This window comes from Strongylocentrotus purpuratus, unplaced genomic scaffold, assembly GCF_000002235.5.
Source record: "Strongylocentrotus purpuratus isolate Spur 01 unplaced genomic scaffold, Spur_5.0 spur5_scaffold_15, whole genome shotgun sequence".
NCBI lineage: Eukaryota > Metazoa > Echinodermata > Echinoidea > Camarodonta > Strongylocentrotidae > Strongylocentrotus > Strongylocentrotus purpuratus.
The window spans coordinates 33,249,457-33,260,679 of NW_022145600.1; positions in this window are offsets into that span (position 1 = coordinate 33,249,457).

Consider the following 11,223-nt stretch of genomic DNA (forward strand, 5'->3'; position numbering starts at 1 on the left):
ATGAATTTTCTTGATTTGGGGTCGAGTATATCAAAATATGATATTGAAATGCATAAAGGGGTATAAATTTAACTGTGTGAATTAAGGCGTTAAATAAGGTATAAGGATAAGGTTTTCGCCTATATTCGATCACTCAAACAAGTGGTTATTTTCTTACGAGAGAAATGTAATTTTTTTTTTACACCGTGGCCAGAGAGTCTGCTTAGTGTTAAATATATCTATAAATAATCAATAAATATATACTTCATATAGTCATGAATTTATAACACGTTCGTGGACAAAACAGAAAGTAAAGTATAGTGCATGTTCACTATGTTCACAGAACACAACGTACAAAGTATCATACCTAATTGTACGGCGTCCACCACGTTTCCATATCACTATAATTTCAGCCAGTATTACCTATTGCCTGTCCATATCTCCTATCAATTTCCCACTACCAGGAAAGCAAAATGATCATCGACGAAGAGAAACACACATCAAAATCATTTTCGAATGAATATCTTTCATTTATAAGTCTCAATAGATAATTACGAGTTACATCGATGCGGGGGAAAAACCGCAACAATTTCTCGAACTTAATAACGTCATTCATTGCCAGCGCTTTTTGTGCGATTCAAATGACTCGGAAGAAAATATGTATGACCCATGCTGTGAGAATATAAGATGGCGGATCGTAAATGTTACAAATTAATTGCTCTCCGACTCAATCTGATTCTGATTTTCTTTTTTTAGAGGTTGATGGATATACGATGAAGATATCTATTTGAGCGCATCGCTTGCAAATTTGTTGATAAGAACTGCAATGAAAGACCGGTAATAACGGCGACTAAATCGATGGTTTTGTCATTTTGTTTCCGTCAATAGATTTCAATTATGATCTATGATTGGTACTGAGTATGTACATCGCGTGTAATTTTTTGATAAACGATGCTTTTAAAAGTCTTGTAAATGGCGTTTCTAGAAAAACGAGCAAAATTACATGCCGTGATCACTACTGAGGTATTGGCTGCTAAAGATTCCTTAGAAAGATTTAATGAACTTGATTCAAAATGAAATGAATTTGGCGCAGACGACTTTGTAGCATATTTTCTTGCTATTTTCCTTCATCATGAGCTATCTTAAAAGGATATTTCATTTAACAAATATGTCATCTCCCCTGAATTTCATATAGTGTTCATATTTAGTAGTTGCTATATGTTTAATTTCCAATCCAAATCTAGGTGAACTTAAGAATGAATCATTGTTGGAAAGCATCCGAGAAAAAATCTCAATGTTAGGACAGTTCCAGTAGCTTGTAAGTGATGTGTTATTTCTCATTAATCACGTAAATATGTGACATCAGTTGAATTCTTGTACAGAAATGGAAAAAGAGCACAGATATAGAAGCTAAGAAAAAATAAACTTTACTTTATGAAAAGGACAAAATGATATTGTTTTCTTGTCTCATAAACGGCGTTTTTTGTGTTTTCCCGGATAGATAGATATTCTGGATTGATTTTCATCGCTCTCTTCCTTTGCTCAAGTTCCTAGTATTCTCATTTTCATTATATCTCAATCATTCCTTGGACATTAAAGTTAAATTACTACAAAGTATATTTTCATAACCAGCAATTACACTTTTTGATATTAGAAAACCACGTTATGTTGCCTGTGGCGTTTTTGTCACGAAGATTGGGGTTACGAGGGCAAGAAGAGAGCTTCCGAATCTTCCGATCATGTATTAACTTGCAAGCCCCACCCCTTCACCAATCCTCAAAGTAGTTTCACCTGCCCTTAAAATGAAATGATCGCACATATCAAATGCAGATTGACAGAGGAGGTGTGAAAAGGGGAGCAAGAACGTGACGGGTTTCTATTTAAACAGGGTCGTTTCCAACACCTATCATAACGTGTGGGACTGGGCTCCCAGGGGAAATATAAGGTAAGTGGTGTGTTTAGAGCTGTCTGTTTTCTTGCAGCGGGGCGGAAGAAGGGGGCATAAAGGATGTTCCGGATGCATTCCTCCCGCCTCCTATTGGGCATACATTCCTCAAATTCGTGACAAAATCTCAAATCAAATAGCTGGGTTAAAGCTCAATTTTCAAATCAAGTCAGAAACCAAACCTAGGTAGAGTAGAGCGTTGAGTGAAATGAGCTGGTAAGCAAGAAAGCATCTTCACATGTACATACAAAAGGAAAGACTATTTTTTTTTAATCTTCACCTCATTATAGTGACAATACATGCAACAATGATTATCACAAGTAAGAACTTAGGAGAGATGTGACATTTCAGTGAATAAATATCAATTTAGCAAAATTTATCTTTTATGTCATTCGACAAAGGTCAGATAAAACTTTGTGACCTGAATATTGGATAAACATATAGCCTTGAATCACAACAGTTCGTGCTGTCTAACACTTTGCTGACTAGTAGCTATCTAATCTAGATATGAAAACATTCCATTTTACTTCGTAAAGTGACAAGTACCAACGTGTTTAAACTATTTTATTCAACAGGATTCATTTCATAAAACTCCTCTAATCAAACCTATGGTATTATCACTTTCATCACCCCTTCATCTCTCCATCTTTTCACCCCTTAAACGCAATTTAGCTCCCAATTCGCGAGTCGGTGTTGAGCAAACCTCTAGCGAAACAGCTGAATTTGCCGCCGATTTATCCCATATTACTCCGCCATGTTGGTGCGTTATAAGCACGTGAGAAATAACTTCCGTGCCGCAAAGTGCGCTCTGTATCAACAGACAATGTAGAGACGTCACATTAAAACTACCATTGGCGCCAAAAAGAGAATTCGAGGTGGGCGCCAAAAATGAGATGGGGCCGGATTCACGGGCGTTTTTCTCGGAACCGTTCGTATGGTAGGGATAAGCTGATGTGTTGGTTCCTCTTTGATTTCTCTCTCTCTCGGTAGGTCGATGTTATCATACTCAACCATTACAGCGGAAACAAGAGTAAACCAGGTACATTCTAATAAAAGTGATGACATGTAAGTGTAATGGTTATATGATACGATATTACATTATTTATATCATTCATTTAGTTATGATTTATTAAACAAATGTCCTAATAATACCCATCCTGAATGGCAAAAGAGAAAAACATATTTACAAAAAAGAAAACATTGCCAATAATAGATCGAAATAAAACTTTTCAAACCAACAAAAAGTGTCATTTGCTCAGAAAATGTACAAGTGAAAGAGTCAATTCATACAAGTTTAAAAGAGAAAAAATCCCCTTCTGTATATACACTCTTCAATAAAAGCAAAGGGGTTGCGATCGTAAATAACTTTCATTCTGCTTTATGTTATCAAGCTTTCACGAGTGTAAACTGGTCCACTATTACTACCTAATGATGAAATAGCGTTAGCCTGACCGTCCAAATGATCAGGAGGAAAAAAAACCCGCGACAATTTATTTGTGAGAAGACCAATAAAGAGGAGAGTGAGAATTTTCGGCATTAAATCGGCTCCCTTGCAGAGGATATTACTGTAACTAAATCTCATCTTAAATTGCGATTTGCTGAGGGAGTATTTTCTCCCTCTTCTCATAAAGTGTTATGGGGATATTATCGTCATTGGGGGTCGCAGAGGTGCAAAGCCCATACAGGAAATGAAGTGTTGGGGAAAAAAGTGCAAAATTGCACTTTTAGTACTCTCATCAAAATCGTCTCTGGTGGGACATTATTCGCGCCAAAATCCATCTTCTTTGATCTGTGTTCATTTTGTTGAAACACTTTCTCAGTTTCTCAGTTGTTTTATTTACTCTTGCCTTTTATTCCTACTCTTCATTTTCCTGACGTTCTTATCAATTATACTAATTAGTCCCTTAATCTTCCCCCTCAATAAAATTTCTCTTCACTTATATTTGTTTTTAATGAACATTTGTATATCATTTGGTTTTGTTTATTCGTTCCATAACCATTTCATTCATTTTAATTAGAATTATAGACAAACATGCGCTTTAGAACAGAATGAATGACAAAGATTCATTTGATATGTCTTGAATTTCTTGATCTCATTTATTCAGAATGTTTAAGCTGATTTACATCGTGTCATCAAGTGATAATTATAACAATAATGATTTATATATGCTAATTGTTCTGAGTCGAAATGTTTTGACTCTCTTTGTTAGTTGATAAGATATTTCGCTGAAATAAAGAAAACAATCATATTGTTCAGTATACTGGTGAGTCCCCATTTTTCTTTTTAATCAAGCAGCCTGATAATAAATTAACCTGTAGGCTTCATGTGCAAAATAATTTCTTGTGAACTTGAAAATCTCGTTTTACCTGAGTTGCGTGGTATAGTTATGCCTCAAACACCAATTGTTTGTTAGTTTAAAGACCGGTCCTGGTAACGATGATTTTGTATAATCCGTAATGTCTTGATATATAAAATAATGATTAGAACAAGAATAAAATATATGTACTAATATTGATTGTTTGAAAGCACATATTGGGTAAAAATGGTACATCAAAAAAAAAAAAAAAAAGAAGAGGAAAAAAAACGGCGTCAACGCTCTGTCAGGCTAACACCTTAAACCTCGGTGAACCTTTTCGCCCTTCTCTGAAACAATAAAGAAAACGATAGCTTTCTTAAGGACGGTCATGGGGAGGAAAATAGGGATGAATTAATTGCGTTTTTGTCGCCTCGCTTAAGAGTGAAATCAACCGTTTCGCGTCCTAGCCCAACCATTATCAATGCAGTTGTGAAGGTCAATTTAGAGAGAGAAAGCATTGAGTAGGGGCTGGGTGTTAACTTTAATAAAAGCCACCTTGCATTATATCTCATCATGAGGGACAATGATATCGATATTGCGTTGATATGTTCACACTGATACGGCTCCAGCCTTGGATAAAATAATTGCCAATATTAAGGACTCGCTTGATGCCGTCATTCAGACCAGCCCTGGGAGGCTCAGGATTCTTGGAAGAAAATGAAGATGGGGGCTTTGGGCGTTCTTGCAACTTTCGTTTACGATTTTTGATGGTGTTCAGCAAAAAGGTAGAATTAGACATGTTTAAAGGAAGACTGATTCATGTTTTCGCTTTCTCTTTTCTGCAATATAATAACTTGAGTCTTTGGGAAATACTTGATAAGCCTTCTATCGAGGGTTAAAGTTTAACGCCTCGTCTTTTTATTTCATTGTATACAAAATAAAAAATATTCTGCATTAGATTTCCTTTAATAACCGACCACCCGAAACTTGTTCTTCTACTGTTTGCTAATTCCTTTCAACGAGGAATTATTATGGTGCATGTAAACAATCATCTTTAAAAAAAAAAAAAAAAACACTGCTGTTAACAAGATTACCATCATACAAACAATATAAATTTCTTTATTATCCTTCGATCCTCTGATAGGCCTATTTTAACTCATAGAAACAAATGTAAAGGGAGCCGGATCACACTTTCCCAATATTTAACCTCTTTTAATCTATTTTTTTTTTAAAGAATGAACCACTATACCACAAACAGCATCGCTATCCCCACCACCACTAATTCCACAATCTTTCACCACTATCACCTTAACCATCCGCTTCATCCTCCCATCTTCCCATCCCATCATCCTTTGAGGCTCCGCGCTCCTCGGCACTGTCTTCACCATCAACCCCCTCGCCAGCGCCGATTCTTGGGAGTGGAGGCCGGGTGACGATATTAGAATAACTTATCCGCATGGTTTATTCAGCCACGTGTAACAAAGGAGAACAAACACTGGCGATCGATGCTGTTAACACCGCTGATTGCGACACGGACCAGCGCAATCAAGCGGTCATACGAAGGCGAACACGATGACGACAAAGAGAAAGGCGACTTTTTCTCCGCCGAGATTGGGCGCCAAAGTGAGTGAAATCATACCAACCCTGTTTTTTCAAGCGTTTCGACGAATGAATTTACATCCACTTGTAAAGACGCACAAGAGTAGAGGAGTACATTACAGAGATAGAAACGAAGCACCTTCTGTTGTTAAAGATAATATGATTCATATTTTAAGATTCATACGCACCTTCAATTTTTAATTAAAGCAGTATCAATAAATTAATATATGAATAGTAGTAAATTGATAACATTAAAGTAATGCAATAATTTAAGATTGACAAAAATAACAATATCTAAATATAGTTTCAAGTAAAACGAAAAACCACATTAAGTTGCATGAAGTGATATCTCTTTTTGGACGTTCTATATGACGTAGAAAAGATTTGATAAATTGAAGATACTAATTTCACATACAAAGTACGTTAATGCCTATTTTTTTAAACAAAAAATGACAACAATAGAATTGTCTTAATAGTAGTCCTGACTTTTGGAATATCTGCTTTTTTCGATTTATTTCGAGTGTCTTTTGTTGTTATTTTTGTTTAGCTTTATAATCTACATACCGACAATGCTGAAGTATTCCTGATGCATAGCTACATTGATAAAGGGAAAAATGATATAACAATTGCGACTATCTCGTTCAAATGAGGTCGACAAAACAAACAAAATTGCGATCCACTATACACTTTTGTTCAGTCCTCAATCTTTTCGGCTTTTACCCCCTATCAAGGTTCAAAAAGAAGGAGAAAAGAAAAATCCACAATGATTTAAGCAACAATAGAGGACCGCCCATTGAGCTCGCTTGTTGCTGAGGTGTCGGTGTTTTCATACAGAGTCACGAGTATTGAGGTTATGATTACCTCAAACCGTCTACTTTCAGTTCATTTTCTCATCGATAAAATTCATTCAAGCGGTTTTCAAAGCTACCATTTTTTTCTCTACCTTCATTCCCCGCCCTGTTCAGCACAATACGATGATTATTTCTTAATTTAGATCGTGAGAGTAGGGGGTTGTTGTTGGAGCGCCACTTGATCCTATAAGTTGAGAGAATTGTTGGCCGAATTCGATCGTCAGCTATGAAGGGATTAACCACGAGTTGATAAATGTATAAAATATGGATGTAATAATATGGCATAACATTATACATAGACGCAAGCGCACGCTCGCGAGCGCACACCCTCACACACGCACGCACCAAAATGTATTTATTGTTTGGTTTTTAAACCTCTTAAGAACTCTAGTATGGAAATCGTACTTTGTGAGAAATTGCATTGATTTATTCTGGATTGTTTATCTTGCAGTAGATTGGTTGTTTAAACCAGTGAAATAAAAACGAACGCACAAAAACTTGCTGGAAATCATCTTTAATTTAAAAAAATCTCATTTGCACATAATGAACTGTGTTGGGCGCATGGTGTCGGGCCTACATGTACTTAACATGATTTTCTTATCTTTCTATGCTCATTACTCGGCCCTATACATTTTGTACCAAAATCGTTAGCACATGTAATTTGTTTGTAATCTCGAACATTCAGTGTAAGTTTCGGTGGATTCTGTGAGAGTTTATTTTCTATCATTACCAGAACTCAAGCTTATCTTTAATCGATATTATTTTTGTTTATAAATATGGCTTATAATAATGATCGAGCAATGCATAACATTTGATTAAGTCCATCTTCCAGGCAAACTATAGCGTCTCAGAGAGTCGAACCACGACAAACGCAAATGGTGTGTATCAAGATCGTATGTGACTCTAAATGGCCAGGACCGTATAGGACGAGAGAGAGAGAGAGAGAGAGAGGAGGAAGATATCAAAGAAGCGATTCCTTCGCAGAGGTGTCAAGAAATAATAACTTCACCACTCTTATGAATGGTGGTCAGGCATCATAGAAACGGCTGATATTTCTTTCAAAAGAGGGGAAAATTGCATTTAGAGGAGCGAAAGGAAAATAGATCCAGCGTTGTGGTTGTTCGTGATTGATTTTGAGAAGAAACAAGTCATATAGGCTTTGAAGGACAGCTTTATGGAAAAGGGGATGTTCACATGTACACAAATTAATTAAATTCATTTTCATACACATTTTTAGTTGCTTTTTCAAAATTTGCAATATTTCAGAAGGGTTATATCAGAGTTACGTTTATTATTTACAGACATATTAAAAAACGAACATTATTATCATCATATTGCGATAGATATTTCATCGTCACTATCTAAAGCGATTAATATGGGATATTGAAAATGTTTGAGAACAAAAATAAATTAATGTCTGTATTAGAGAAATGAAACCCTCTTCGTAAGATGAGTGATTGAGAGCTTTGGGTTAAAAAATTAGTCGATGCTGTTTGATAACACTTATCACCCAAAATTCGAAATGTTTGTATCATTACCACGCCCCTTCCTCTTTGTTTCTTTTTCTTTCTCTCTTTCTCTCTCTCTCTCTCTGTCTCTGTCTTTTTCTCTCTTTCCATCCGTTTTTCACTCTCTTAAAGTATCAAAATATCATTTATTTCATAGTCGACCCCGTCATGATAAAATCACATAACAGCACAATATTAACAGGCATGTCAGGTGATGTAGGTCACATATTAACAAAATAATGAATATGCAGACCGAATAGGTAAAGGATAGCTGCTTGTTATTCTAAGGGAAAGATGGCTTCTAAAGGAAAAGAACATCAAGGCGAAAAGGAAAAAAACGGCTATTGCTGCACTTTTGTGAACGCTTCTTCACAACTTTGTGTGTTATTACAGCAAGCTTGAGATAGTACGATTTGCAGCGCTTTTCAATGTCATTCCACGGCTAGTTACGGTCAATTTTAGCTGCGGGCAAACTTGAGCGGCGAAAGAGAAACCCGCCTCGCTCTGCTCCTGGCCTTCTTCCCCTCCTCATTCCCCATCGTATCTTCACAGCTCCCTGTCTCGTTCTCTTTCTCCTTTATACCCTGATAAAATAGGCAATAAATTGTCCATCATGAGGCTTTTCCACCTTGTTACTTAAATTGAGAATGATGCCTCGCTATCCAATTAGGATAAACTGGCTATATAGAGCATCATTGGTTTAAAGTACATTAGCTGCGTTCTCAAAAGTGCGTTTGGTACGAATAATAAGAGAGAAACGATTGAAAGAGAGAGAGAGGGGGAGAAAAAGTAAGTAGTCCGAGAACAAAAAATCGAGTTGGGGATGCAATGATAGTTTCAGCCGCTAAGTAATGATTCACAGATTTGGAGTAAGGTGACACCTATTTTGTGGAAATTCGTGATAAACGCAGTTAAAAAGCAGAATGTGAAAACAGAGGACAGGTTGAATAAACGCTTAGTCAGAGCGATGGCATAAGGAGGCTCTGGATGGTGTGTGATCAAAGCCATGGTATCCCAATGATCAAATGAGCGGGAAATAATCCGAAAAGAGAAAACGCCGCCATATTAGATAGCCGCGCGTTTATGTCCCCGATTCTACGGTCAACTGTCTGTTTTGTGTGTAAACGTGATCAAAGCTATGCACATGAAAGCATGATTTATTAACATCTATAGGTATTTTGATGATCAAACATACTTTTATCATGACACTTAGAAGTGTTAAGGTCTGTTATAGTCATGTGTTGATGTAAAAGTAAAGTAAACTGTAATACATCCATTAGATTTCATAAACGTAAATGTAAGTGATACATTAATTTTCCGCATCCAATATTCTATGAGTATTTGTCAAGAGATATAGAAAGAAACATAAAAGGACATAGCCGAATTTATCCGGAAGGCTATAAAGATACTGCAACTTTGCTAAAAACTTTCAAAAGTACTTTTGAAAGAGATTAATGTACTATTTCATCAAAGTATTTTAAGAAAGACTAATGATAGCTTAAAATCTGAGATGCATGGCCTTACATGTTATCAGTGTCTGTGATATGGTGTTATACTGAAGCTCTAACACAAATTGCGCTTCAAAAATATCATGAAGTGCCTCAAAAACAAAAAATCTTTAAGTGACCGGTTTTACCATATTTCCCAATAGACTGTAGTGTTATAAAAACCATTGGGACAACGGTTTTTGACATTTCGTATTTCCAATCATATATATCTTGATAATCAGACAGGCGATCGGCTTGTAAACGTCACGGGATTCCTGACTGACCTAAAGGTTTATAATTATGACTGCAGCATGAGCTAAATCCTAGATTTCGTTGAGAATTTGAGTCAAAGATACCCAATCCCTTCAATAAGTAAATGAAAAGCAGTGAAATGTTGATATAAAAAGGAGGGTTGAATACATAAATGAAAGTTTAAATGATCAATTTTCCTACTGCAGATTGACTGTTAGATGACCCCTTAAATTTTTGACCCAACTTGAGCCCATTTTACAATATTTGATCAAGGTTACGCCCTTTCATGTACCCAACCTTTTGAGAACCAAAGACCGGAAAATATTGAAGAGACAGATTTAACTAAAAAATAAAATAAATTGGCGACTGTTGCACCAGAGTTCACCTCATGGCATAGTTGTTTTGGATTAATACCTTGCATTAATATTATTGTTCTACATCAACTGTTTTGACATCAAACTGGAACCAGGAGAGAGCCCAAGGTGTTCGACTGGTGGAGAAACGCTCGCCACCCGTTAGCGAAAAACTTTCTTGCAAAATAAGAAAGTGATCGATCAATAACGACTGGGACTGGAGGAAAAGTTATTTCATGATGGCGACAAGAAATTAGAGTAAAAACGCCCACTCCGTGTAAAATAATTTCATAAATCTCCCACAGCATTTTGAAAATGACCAATGAACTTGAAAAGCCTCCCCGAGGTAAGATGCCGAGAAATTTAAAGTAAAGGTGGAGAAAACCAGGTCAGGTCTTGGCGAAAGTTAGAGGCTATTAATGGCGTCTGGGTTTCGGGTGGATTTTCTTTTGGTTTGGTACTCGATGTCGACAGCGATAATGCCCAATTCAACGGCTCTCTCAAACTGGCGTTTAGGAAATGGAAACGGAATAGAGATGGCAAATTAGAGAGAGAAAGAAAGAAAGCAAGGAGGGGAATGGGTAGGGTATGGAGAGGAAGAGAGAGAGAGAGAGAGAGAGAGAAAGTGAGAGAAAGAGAAGAAAAAATGAATTACCCCTCTTTTGTATACATATTAAGTATCATACATAAAGAGAGAGGAAGGGAGAGAGAGAAAGAGAGAGAGAGAGATACATAAATAGAGAGTGGGGGAGCATGCATGCAGGGGAGGGGTTCTGGCTCCATGGTTCATAATTGAAATGACGAGTGATTAAAAAAAGAATATAATTATTTTTGTAATCATTTTTAAGATTTGTACCCAATTGCGATAGGAAAAATAGACAGAACATGCTTAAGAGATTAAGGAATGTAAAAACAAGGGGAGGTTGAGTGGAGGGAAGAAGACAGAAAAAAT